The sequence below is a fragment of the Chiloscyllium plagiosum genome, unplaced genomic scaffold (assembly GCF_037043375.1).
Source record: "Chiloscyllium plagiosum isolate Xiang-an unplaced genomic scaffold, Cpla_swu_hap1 HiC_scaffold_22, whole genome shotgun sequence".
Taxonomy (NCBI): domain Eukaryota; kingdom Metazoa; phylum Chordata; class Chondrichthyes; order Orectolobiformes; family Hemiscylliidae; genus Chiloscyllium; species Chiloscyllium plagiosum.
Genome location: NW_028270160.1, coordinates 44,911,931 through 44,924,364, shown reverse-complemented (window position 1 = coordinate 44,924,364; position 12,434 = coordinate 44,911,931). Strand labels below are relative to the sequence as shown.

The window sequence follows — 12,434 nt, the reverse complement described above, 5'->3', positions numbered from 1 at the left end:
AATTGATTAGGAAACCCTTCATCTCAACTTGGAATAAAGCAAAATTCCTTTGATAATTTAGTTAAAACTACACAGCAAACGGTTAATGAGTTCAAAAACTCAGGTGAAGCAGAGTTTTGTGGTGGCTGATGATACTTAATTTGTTACATGATTTTGTCTCATGTAACCCAAACATAGCTACAAATGCTCTCAAATTCAAAAGTCAAATGAAAATAAGAAAACACAGTAAGAGTGAAAAACAAAATTATTCCAAATGTTGTTATTAGTTTACACTGTGTTGGCCTTGAGCAAGGCCAGAATTTAGAACTGGAAAAGCTCCATAACCATTTTCCAATTAGTGTTGTACTCTCGGAAGTGCAGATACAGCTTGCCACGTCCTAAATACAATCAAACATCATTTGCAATTATCATTGCACCACGACACCAAGCACTCTATTTCCTTCCTGCATCCAGCCAAATATCTTTTGACTGGATACAGGAATATACGAACGAGATACAGTGCTTGGTGTCATGGTTCAGTAATAATGACCTGTCTCTCAATGTCGACAAAACAAAAGAATTGATCATTAACTTCAGGAAGAAAGGAGGAAAACACACCCCTATCTACAACAACAGAGCTGAAGTGGAGAGGGTTGAGAGTATCAAGTTCCTGCGAGTGTCAATTACCAATGATCTGTGCTAGACCTCTCACATAGATGAGATGATCAAGAAAGATCAAGAAAGCTCAACAAAGCGTCTTCTTCTGCAGACGGCTTAGGAAATTCGGCATGTGCATAAGAACTCTCACCAACTTTTACAGAGGCACCACTGAAAGCATTCATTCTGGGTACATAACAGCCTGATAGAGCAACTGCTCTGCGTAGGACTAAGAAACCACAAAAAGTTGTGTGCACCACCCAGACCATCACAGAAGCCAACCTCCCATCCATGGGCTCCATTTACCCCCTCTGCTGCCGCAGAAAGGCTACCAACGTCAAAAACAAACATCCCACCCCAGTAATGCTCTCTTCCAACCTTTTCAGCTTGAACACATGCAACAAACAGGTTCCACAACAGCTTCTTCCCTGCTGTTATTAGACTGCTGAATGGACCTGTCTAACTTCAAAGAATGTTGATCTATTTTTGTGCACCTGCTGTGTAGTCGTAACCCTGTACTCCTCACTCTAAACGCCCAATGATTGGTGTTTCGTTGTTCGTTACAATCTGCCTACACTGCTCGCAAAACAAAGCTTTTCACTATACTGTATGTAGCCACATGTCATTACAATAAATCAAATCAAATTCTAGAACATGCCTACACATCTGCAGGGAAACAGGCAGGTCACCAGGTCAACATTCATTAAAATTCACAGGGTCACTACCATCATTAGTTGAAGAGCATACTGCATTTATGATGGTGTCATATCAGCTCTGTTGTGCACTACACAACACATGCACCACTACACAGGTTTCTACAATTGCGTCTGTGTAATCTCTCGAATGACTTCCTGCAAGCCTAGTCATTAGATTAGTTGACCTCACCCTGCTTTTTGGCGTGAGCAACTGCAACCTGTTTGAAGTCAGCCTGGTTAAAGCAATTTGTGACAGCAGCCTATTCACTATCTTCTGTGCCTTTTCCTACATCAACACGGCCCATAGTATGGTGAGATTGTAGTCCCACCTCTGGTCATTGGCCTCGATAAACTGGTTACCATGGATAGTGAGTTTTCAAGTTCCTAACCATCCCTTACTGTAAAAGAGCAGGGATATAGGGCAATTACAGCAACTAATAACTTAATATAAAGCACGAAAGAGTTGTCAAGTAAGCAGATGCACTACAGCTGTAGCATGTAGCAGCTGCTAGATACCAAGGTGACTAATAGTGAACACATTTATAGCAATTATTTGCAGCTTGAGCAACGTCAGATTTAAAATGAAGAGCTGAATTCCAAGCTATAGAGATTGTACCACATCAAGGAAGGGGCAGGTTACTTGTACACTTTAGTCCAAAAGGCAGGTACATCACAAAGCAGGTATTTCGAACATGGTCTGTGATCAAGAACAGGTGGATGTCACTGCAGGAGAGACAGAGAAGAGGGCCCCCTTTAAGGTGCAGCTCTCAAGGATCCTACTCCTTGCAACTGCCCGACAGTTACAAGATTCTTGGACAAGAGTGGGGATTGCAGGGAGCCATTTGATTGGAGGGTGGAAGAAAGCGGACAATTGTGGTAGGAAACGGTTTCGTAAGCAGGTTAGATACTATTCTCTGTAGTCACGAACAGAGGTCCTGAAGGCTTTGTTGTCTGTCTGGTGCCAGGGTTATGAACCTCTCTTGGGGCTGAGTGGAACTTGGAGTGAGAGGGAATGGATCCAGTTTCATTGTCAATGTTCGTAACCAATGACTTCAATAGGACTAGAAAAGGAGGAGGTTTTGCTGAAGGATTTTTAACAGTTAGGAGATGGACTGGAAAACAGAACCTCGAAGGTAATAATCTCAGGATTATCACCTGAGCCATGGGCAAATTGGCATAGGGTGAATAAAGTGAAAAGGAAGTTAAATACATCAGTTAAGAGATAGGGTGGGGAGGTCCTAGTGGGGTGCTCTTCGGAGGGTTGGTGCAGACATGATAAGCTGAATGGCCTCTTTCTGCCCAGTCGAATAGAACAGAAATTTATTGTCACCTGTTCAGGAAGAATAGGTTTCAGCTAATGTGGCATTAGCATCAGTACCTGAGGTAAAAGGGAGCTGCACTAATGGAATGGGTATCAATTGAATGGTGTTCGGACCAGGATCTTGATAAATCGATGAAATGAATTAGAGCTGTAAATTAAGTAGGAAAGGGAAGAAAGTGGGAAATGTAAGCTTACAAAGAAAAAGGATATGGCGACACTTCAGAATAGCTATTTAGATAATGATGCCCAAAAAGAGGACAAAGCATGAAAGCATAAGAGACTAGCAGCAAACAGGGCCTAAATAGGGGGCAAAAAGTAAAGTAAAAAGACAGAATTAATAGCTCTTTATTTAAAAGTGCATAACATTCTGGTAAAAAAACCCATGAATCACAGCACAAAGAAAGGTTAATGGGCATGCCCTTATAGCCATTATGAGGCAAAAGGAGATCAAAACTGGGAGTCTGTGATTTTTCAGGTGGACATGCAGGAAGGAAAGGGTGTAGGGTAGTTTTGAGAATGAGATTGAAGAAGTACAATAGCAAAACATTATCTTGGATCAAGTGATGTAGAATCCACATGAGTGGAGGTAAGAAATAAAATGGGAAGATGACAGATGGAAATACTCCACATGGTCTCTACCAGTTGTGCTGTAAGACAGCGAATAAATCAAGAGATGAAGAAGGCATATCATAGAGGCAGTGTATGAACCTTGTGATTTTAATCTTCATACAGGAAAAACAAAATTACATAGAGATGAGGGCACAGCAGTGTGGACTGCACTGGAAAGGAGTTTAGCAGCAGATGTTTAAAAATAATAGCTTTACTATGAGTTGCGAACTATCTCCCAGTGAGAAAGAAGGATTCTTGGAAAGGGGATTAACTGACCATGGTTCTTCAAATGGAACTTGACAGCAGTGTCAAACTTAGTGAAAAAAAAAGTAGCTTCTTGGAGAATGAAGGTGGTGAAACAATAATGGGGAAATCAGGAAATGGTGGAGGAATTGAAGACATACTTTGCATTACTCTTCATTAATAACATTCCAACTAATCACAGGGCTGAAAAGAGATGTGAAACAAAATAAATACAACAATGATCATGGGGAGTAGTGAAACTAATGGGGCTGAAGACTGATCTGTCCCATGGGCCTGATGTGGATGCACTGGTAGTAATCGAAGACTCGTTAAATTCTGGAAAAGTGCCAGAGGACTGGAAAACTGGCAAGGCAAAAATACTAATTTGAAAAAAAAAAGAGGCAAACAAATAGGCCTGTTAACTTAACATCTCATTTGGGAAAATGTTGGCATCTATAATAAAAGGATATAATAAAGCATTTAGAAATATGTAACATGATCAAGCAGAGGCAAAGGAGAAATTGTGCCTGACAAATTTATTAGAATTCTTTGAAGAGGTAAAAGCAGAATAGAAAGGGGAACCAATAGATGTAATACATTTGCATATCAAAAAAGCCCTCAATAAGTTGGCACACCTTAGGTTATTAAGATAAAGAGTCCATAGTGACGGGATAGTATTTTAGTAGGATAGAGGATTGGCTAACAGATACAAGATAGAGTTGTGATAAGGGAGGCATTTTCAGGATGCCAACTGTAACCAGTGAAAAGTCATAGGGATCAGTGCCGGTGCCTTAAATTAGGGGGTACAATTATCAAGGGACCACAGGACTTAGTTGTATATTTGCAGATCATTGAAGATAGAAGGGCATGTGAAGAGAGCATTTAATAAAGCATACAGTGTCCTTGGCTTTATTACGAGGGACAAGAATATGAAGGCAATATTCAACCTCTAGAACACATGTTAGACAAGAGCTGAAGTGTTCTGCACAGTTGTGGGCACAATATCACAGGAAAGATGTGAATGTGTTGGAGAGAGTGCAGGAGTGATTTGTCAGTAGTGATTCCAGGAAGGGAGAAGGAATGGCCTAGTGGTATTATTGCTGAACTGTTAATCCAGAGTCTCAGGTAACATTCAGGGGATTCAGGCTCAAATTCCACCATGGTAATTTTTGAATTCAATAATTAAAACTAACTGAAATTAAGAGTTAAATGACGATCATGAATCCATTGTTGGAAAAAAACCAATCTGGTTCATTAATGTTCTTTAGGGAAGGACACAGTCATCCTGACTTGGTCAGGACTAACATGACTCCAAACTCTCAGCAATATGGTTGACTCGTAACTGCCCACTGGGGTGGGCAATAAATGCTAGCCTAGCTAGCAACACCCATGAAATGAATATAAAAAAGGAGAAACTTCAAGTGAGAATAGACTGAAGAAGTTGCAACTATTCCCACTGGAGAGAAAATTTCATGAAAGCTTTCAAAATTCTGGGTGGGCAGGAAAGAGTAGATAGGGCGGCACGGTGGCACAGTGGGCGGCACGGTGGCACAGTGGTTAGCACTGCTGCCTCGCAGCGCCAGAGACCCGGGTTCAATTCCCGCCTCAGGCGACTGACTGTGTGGAGTTTGCACATTCTCCCCGTGTCTGCGTGGGTTTCCTCCGGGTGCTCCGGTTTCCTCCCACAGTCCAAAGATGTGCAGGTCAGGTGACTTGGCCATGCTAAATTGCCTGTAGTGTTAGGTAACGGTAAATGTAGGGGTATGGGTGGTTTGCGGGGCAGTGTGGACTTGTTGAGCCGAAGGGCCTGTTTCCACACTGTAATCTAATCTAATCTAAAAAAAATGTTCCCACTTGTCAAAGGGGCAAGAACGAAAGTGCACAGATTCAAAATGCGATGAGCAAAAAAAAAGTCCACACAGCAATAGTTATGAGATGTTAAAGGGTTAATTTGTTCTGCTGGCATGTAAGAAATCAGATGTCCCCAGGGGGTGTATTTTTCTGTCTTGAAGGCAGGATGTGACAATCTAATCATACTTGTAAATGCTGTAGTCTAATGAATAATCTAATCACACTTTAGATTGTTTCCGGAAACAATCACTTGACATTGTTTTTGGGTGGCATTTGACTATCGGGGAGTGGCAGGAGATTGTGTCTTGCATGCATGCCTAACCAGGATTTAAAATCTTGTATAAAGGGAGGATGGTTCTCTTGTTCAGACAGCCTCGCCTGACATACTCCACCAGCATTACAAAGTGTTAAGTGATGCTCCAAATGCTTGTACTTGCTTAAATAAACTGTGGATGTTCACAGAAGTTGGTGGATTGCAGTAGCATCAAGCGTGCAAGAATCTCAAAAGGGAACCTAACGTTTGGTGACGAGAGTGTGATCCCAACATATATTGAGCTTCTAGGCAGATTGAGTAAGTGATCGCCTGTGTGATGGTAACATATGACAGATGGGCTCATTAGGTAAGATTTACCTTGATCTCTCTCACAAACCTATCACTCAGTCAACCCCTCATCCCCAAGACTCTGTAGTGATGGAATCTGACATAATTTATGCACTTGTACAGCGATGAGTTCGTCCCAGGGAGGTTGGAGTCCCCCGGAATTCAGAGGTTAGCGTCCACTAACAGTGGGATTTGAGGCCCCAGAACATAGTACTGTCTGTCTCAAATCACCCTGCCTTAGACCAGTTGTTAAGAGAAATTCCCCCATGCGAAGGTCAGGACCCTGAAATGGGTGTGGAGACTGAGGACACTAGACTTGTTCCTCTCTGTAAATTAAGAAGTCGAGCTTTAAAAAAAAAGGGCAGATGTTGGATGAGTTGGGTGTTGGAACCCCTTCGCATCTGTTATGCTGGGATGACCCCCAAAATGAGGAACAGTTCAGGCGCCGGTCAGGATGTTTAAATAAAAAAAATTGGAAAATGAAATTTGGCCGATGGGGGGGAACTTGTCTAAAAGCAGAGAGGCAATTTGGAAATGTAATATGGGGACTAAATAGAAAACTTTAATATCCATGTGGAGAAAGACTACTGAGGAAATAACAAATACATCTAAACAGGCCAGGTGGGAGAAAAACCACACGTCAAAGAGGGATCAGAGTATGAGATCATGAGAGAAACTCTAAACCTCTGAAGAGTCAGTGTGAGGATTATGATACGAGTAGAGAAAAACAGGAAAAACTGAGAAAGGAGAGGCAAAATATAGACTCAGGGTTGAAACACCAAGCTGGACTATCAAGTGTGAATAAAATGGAGGTTCCTCTTGGCAGGTCTAGTCTGCCAATGTTTCAAAAATAATGACACTGATGACCAGCTATGGTCACAATGTGGATTTCTGACCTTCTCAGACTCCTATTCAGAACTCGCTATATGTCCGAAATCTCCTCAAAGCCATCATCCTCCCCAAACAATTGGCCATAATCAAATGTGCTGCCCAAGTAATGGACAATACAGACATCAGCAATGGCAATGCTAAAGCTGAGTGAGCTGCCAGAGACACAGCAACAGCCTGTAATTCTTTTGTGTCCTCTATGCTAAATCGCTCGCCTACCTCCAAACCAATGAGCATACCAGACATTGTCACTGTGCAGTGTTCACAGAGGGATGCCCCGACCCAGAAAAACAAATAGGGAAGACACATGGGTGTTTGCACTCTGTCAAAAGGCCTCTGGATCACTCCAGTTGGCCAAATGTGTATTCCTGATCCTTTGTTACCAATGCTTATTCGCTGTCTTCGTACTGATACCCACCTTGGCAAGGAGGGAAAGAGAGGAAATGCAAAGATACTATCAGCAATTAACATAGTCTCTAAAGTTTCTCCGTTCACTGGTAAAGCTTGCCCTTCTAAACCTTGATCCATATCCCACTTCGTTTACCAAGTCCCCTGGAAATGTTAGCCATTGTGCACTCAGCGCCAAGTCACATTCCTAGGAACCTTGCTCAGTATCTGTGATAGACAATTAACCCAGAACGTACTGCGCTCATTCTAGCGACCCCTTCTGCTCTCCCAACACCACCTGCCCGGAGTAGGGGGACACAATGGTTTGAATTATCTCTCCAGGCATGAGCACCAAAAGTGATGAAGCTAACAATGGTGAAGAGGAGGCCCGGACACTCTTTGTCAGTAGCCTTCTTATGGATATTAAGCCACGTGAGCTTTACCTTCTCTTTCAACCATTTAAGGGATATGAATGTTCACTGATCAAGCTAACATCAAAACAGCCAGTTGGGTTTGTCACATTTAACAGCAGAGCGGAAGCAGAACATCAAAGAATGCATTAAACACATTCAATTTGATCCCGAAAATCCTCAGACTTTCCGGATGAAATTTGCAAAGGCGAACAGATGCCAAAAGCAAACTGATGGCTACACCTAGAAATATGCCCCCTGCCTTGGGAGTGTACTTCATTGCATGGGGCCCCTACGATTTTGCCATAACAGCACTGATCCCTGCACAGAGGCCTGGACTCCCTATCCACCACACACAAAAGAACTGACCGCTGCCATTTCACATACTGCGTTCACCTACCCTGCTGCTGCGGCTGCAGTTGCAGCTGCCACACTTCACGCTCCGATGCGCTGGTATCGTCCATCTGAAGCACCTCTGCATGGATGGAAGTCTAATCAGTTTTGTCCATAAATTCAGATTTCTCCATGGAGTGATGTACAAAGACAGACTGGATTTTGTTTTCAGGTTGGACTTTACTGAAGGAAAGTTTGGAAAACTGGATCATTTCCACTCAACTTGGAAAGGGTGGAGTGGTCACGAAGGACTGTGGATTTAAGAACTTTACTGGTGAACACTCGTTTTCCACATGGGAGAATCCTGGGGATCCTATTGACTGCATGGACTAGTAACTCTTGTTATTATAACCATTTTATGTGGTCTATCAATAACTTGCTTAAATACTGGCTGTCAGATTCTTATGAATAAACTGGTAGTGCCTTTTTCAGCCCCATTTAGTTGGTTATCATGGTATGATAAAAGGAGGGAATGAGATGTTAAAGGGTTAATTTGTTCTGCTAACATAACAATTTGGATGTCCTGGGGATGTGTTCTTAGGTCTTGCAAGCAGGACGCTACAATCTAATCATACTCTGTAAATGCTGTAGTTTAAGGAATAACCTAATCAGACAATTTTAAAGGAATAACCTAATCACTTTACAGTGTTTTTGGCTGGCATGTGACAATGGGGGAGTGGCAGGGGGTTGTGGCTTGCATGCGTGACTGTCTGTGATGGAAAATCCTGTATAAAGGGAGGGTTGTTCCCTTGTTCAGACAGCCTTGCTTGACATGCGCCACAAGCATCGCAAAGAGTATCAAGTGATCCTCAAAAAGCTTTTACTTGCTTAAATAAATTGTAACTGTTCACAGAAGTTGGCATATTGCAGTTGCATCAAGCGTGTAAGAATCTCAAGAAGGGAACCTAACAGTTAGGGCATGGAATGCACTACCTGGAAATGAGGAGGAGGTAGTTTCAATTGAGGCATTCAAGAGGGCATTGGATAATTATTTGTATTGAAATAGTGTGCAAGGGTGAGGAAATTGGAGATTGACATTTCAAGTAATTATATGCATTTAAAAAAACTGGTGCAAGCACAATGGACAGAATTGCCTCCTTCTGCACCATAACAATTCTATAACTATGACTCTGGGTGGCTAGAAAGCAGCTAATGTAACATCTTTATTCAAAAAGGGAGAGAACTGTGAAATGAGCAATGACAGACCATTAAGTATAACCATCTGAACATTTAGAAATAGTTGGCTTAATTAAGGTCAAAGACAGTTATTAATTGCAAGGTATGCTAAAACAAACTATGACTTAATGTGACCAATTGAAAAAGGGAAATGCAAGTATAGTGTACATAAATCTTATAATAAGATTGCTAGAAAGATTCAGGCCTACAGTATGTGAAAACTGGATAAAAAGTGCTATTTGACAGTCAGGAAGGTTACACAGTAAGCTGATATTGCGCAGGTTTATGAAGGTTGGGATAAACACATTGAGAATAGAAAGAGAAGGTAGAACTACTGATAACTGGATCCACATTTCTTCTTGATAATTTGAACTTACACCTAGGGAGCACAAAGTCAAAAGCTACAAACATTGAGGAGATACTGCAAAAACTTCAAGAAGACATAGGATTTAAAGCAGATAACTAAAAAGTTATACACTTAGGAGAAATAAAAGTACACCTTCAATGAAAAGATGTCAAAGGGTATTTATGAATGAAGAGGTTAAGGAATTTTAATACATAATTCCTTAAGTACGACAGATCAACAAAGATGAAGCAATATTTAGACCACACCTGGAATATTGTGAACAATTTTGTTCTCTTTCTCAAAGGAAAGAGAAGGTTCATACATCTTAGGTATAGAGGGATTTTCTTATGAGCAGAAGTTGTGTAACTTGAACAGTTACTCATTTGAGGAATTGGCCCACCGCTAGAATGACGAGATTATTAATCCAGAGACTCAGATTGTAGAGATCTGGGTTTGAAACCCATCGTAGCAGATGGTGAAGTTTGAATTCAATAAAAATCTGGGAATTAAAAGTCTAATGATAACCATGAAACTACTGTTGATTGTCAAAGTGGTAATCTTATTGAAGTTTATAATATCACGAGGGGCATAGATAAGGTGAATCGCCAAAATCTTTTCCCTCAGATATGGGAGTCTAAGACTAAAGGGCAGAGATTTATTGAGAGAGGGGAAAGACTTAAAAGGGACCAGAGTGTCACATCAAACAAGGTACCAGAGGAAGTGGTAGAGGCAGGTACAATTACAACATTTAGAAGGCACATGGTCAGGTACATGGAGAGAAAAGGTTTACAGGGATATGGGCCAAATACAGACAAAAGATACCAGTTCAGTTTAGGAAGCTTGGTTCTCATGGACATGATGGACCCAATGGTCTGTTCCATGCTGTATGCTTCAAGTATTATCAGTAAAGAATATAAAACATTGGCATTACTCTGTATCAATATTCTGAGTGAGGAACAGAGTTAAAATTTCACACATGTGAAACATGCACTTTTGAAATTTTATTCATAGGATGTGGAATGATTGGCGGAGGCAGCATTTATTGCCCGTTACAGCAAGGACAGTACAACCATTGAGATTCACTGGGGTGCTACTGGGAACAAGAAACTACAGCTTCAGAGAGACAGCAACTGAACTAAAAAATTCCAACTAATTAAGTAATTATTGATACATGTAGCCACCTACTAACAATAATCAAAAAAAAACTTAGTAATGTTTTAGTAAGATATTCTAATGTGAAATACGGTCCAAAAGACAAGACATGATTACACCTTACACAAAGTGCCCTGACAAAATTTCAATTTGGAAGTTAACTCGCGTGACAAAGATATTGGGGCAAACATCATGAATTATATGTTGCAAATATTTAAAACATGAAACTTAAACATAAATACATTTTATGATAATTCATAATTGATTATTCAATAATTCTCACATTGCATAATTAATCCAGTGGTAAGATGCCAATTCACTTCCAATGAGTTACAGGACAAAAGTAGACTTTGCATTTTCCAAAATAACAAGTTAACAATTATTCAAGGCAGAAAGAACCTTTTGAGCTGTCAGAGAAAAGGGTCTGAGAATACAAAAACAAGCGCTGCTTTAACAATGCAACCACTTCGAATGCAACTCTTAGGAGGAGGGTTCAGTACAAATGGAGTTACATATAAACAAAAATAACTAACAACCGATTTTTGTACAATAATCATTTATCAGCATTCAACAGATATTAAAGGCCTTAGGCCAAGGACGAGATGACACATGATCCCTCTCCAGTGCCAGCAGGTATGCACAAATCTGCAAAAAGACCAGTTGGAGCAACTCTTCCTACAGATAGGACACAAACTGAAACTACAAAAATTGGCTGTTTTGAGATATTATCATTAAGTGCTGGAAAAGCACAACAGGTCAGATGGCAGCTGTGCAGAGAGACACAGTTAACGTTTCTAACTTGACTTACTTACTTCTGGTTATAGCTGTATTCAAACAGCTTGGGTAGGGGACAGCTAATTCTGGAGCACAATTCTTCAGTACTATTGCCAGAATGTTGTCAGGACAATTGCATTTGCAACATCTAATGCCTTTAACCTTTACTTGGTATCACCGGAGCATATCAAATGGTTGAAGATGAGTATCTGTGCATTTTAGAATGTCAGGAGCAGGCGATTATGGATCAGACACTTATTTTTCAATTGAAAATGCTGTTTCAAGTGATTCAGCCTTGTCTTTGGCTCAGACAAGCTGAGATTCTTCATTCATTGAGGTTGGGGATATTAGCAAAGCCTCTGCCTCCCGTTAGACTTAAAAATAAAATTGCCCATCAACATTGATGAGTGGATGTGGCAGGACTGCAGAGCTTAGATTTGATGCAGTGGTTATGGGATTACTTATACCTGCCTATTACACAAGGCTTTTGTTTATTTGGTCTTCAAGTAATCCTGTGTTGCAGCATCATCAGATTGCCATCTCATTTTTAGCTTTGCCTGGTGCTGTTCCTGGCTTGCAGTCTTCCTTGAACTAGGGTTGATTTCTCAGCTAAGACTGTGGTTGAATACAACTCTACTATTTCTGATGGCCCAAAATACATTATCGATGTCCAGATTTGAGCTGCCAGATCTGTCTTCAAGTCTGCTCCATTTAGCACAGTGGTAATAACGCACAACGCAATGGAGGACAGCCTCAATGTGAAGTTAGGGCTTTGTCTCCACAAGCAATCTTTCATCTCTTTTACTGAGACTGTCATGGGCAGACATCTGTGACAGGTAGATTGGTAAGAGTCATGCACATTTTTCCCCTTGTGTTGGTTCCTTCACCAAAGCTGCTAGACTGAATCCATAGCACATTTCCTTTAGGGCCTGACTGACTGTTAATACCCTGC

At 41.0% G+C, this 12,434-nt stretch overlaps 1 protein-coding gene and 1 pseudogene across 1 annotated transcript in view; one reads left to right on the top strand and one right to left on the bottom strand.

The window, feature by feature from the left end:
- Positions 1–12,434, bottom strand: part of marchf5 (membrane-associated ring finger (C3HC4) 5) — a 117,508-nt gene that overhangs the window by 101,491 nt on the left and 3,583 nt on the right. The window lies entirely within an intron of this gene.
- LOC122560993 (RNA-binding protein with multiple splicing 2 pseudogene) lies at positions 7,576–8,152 on the top strand (annotated as a pseudogene).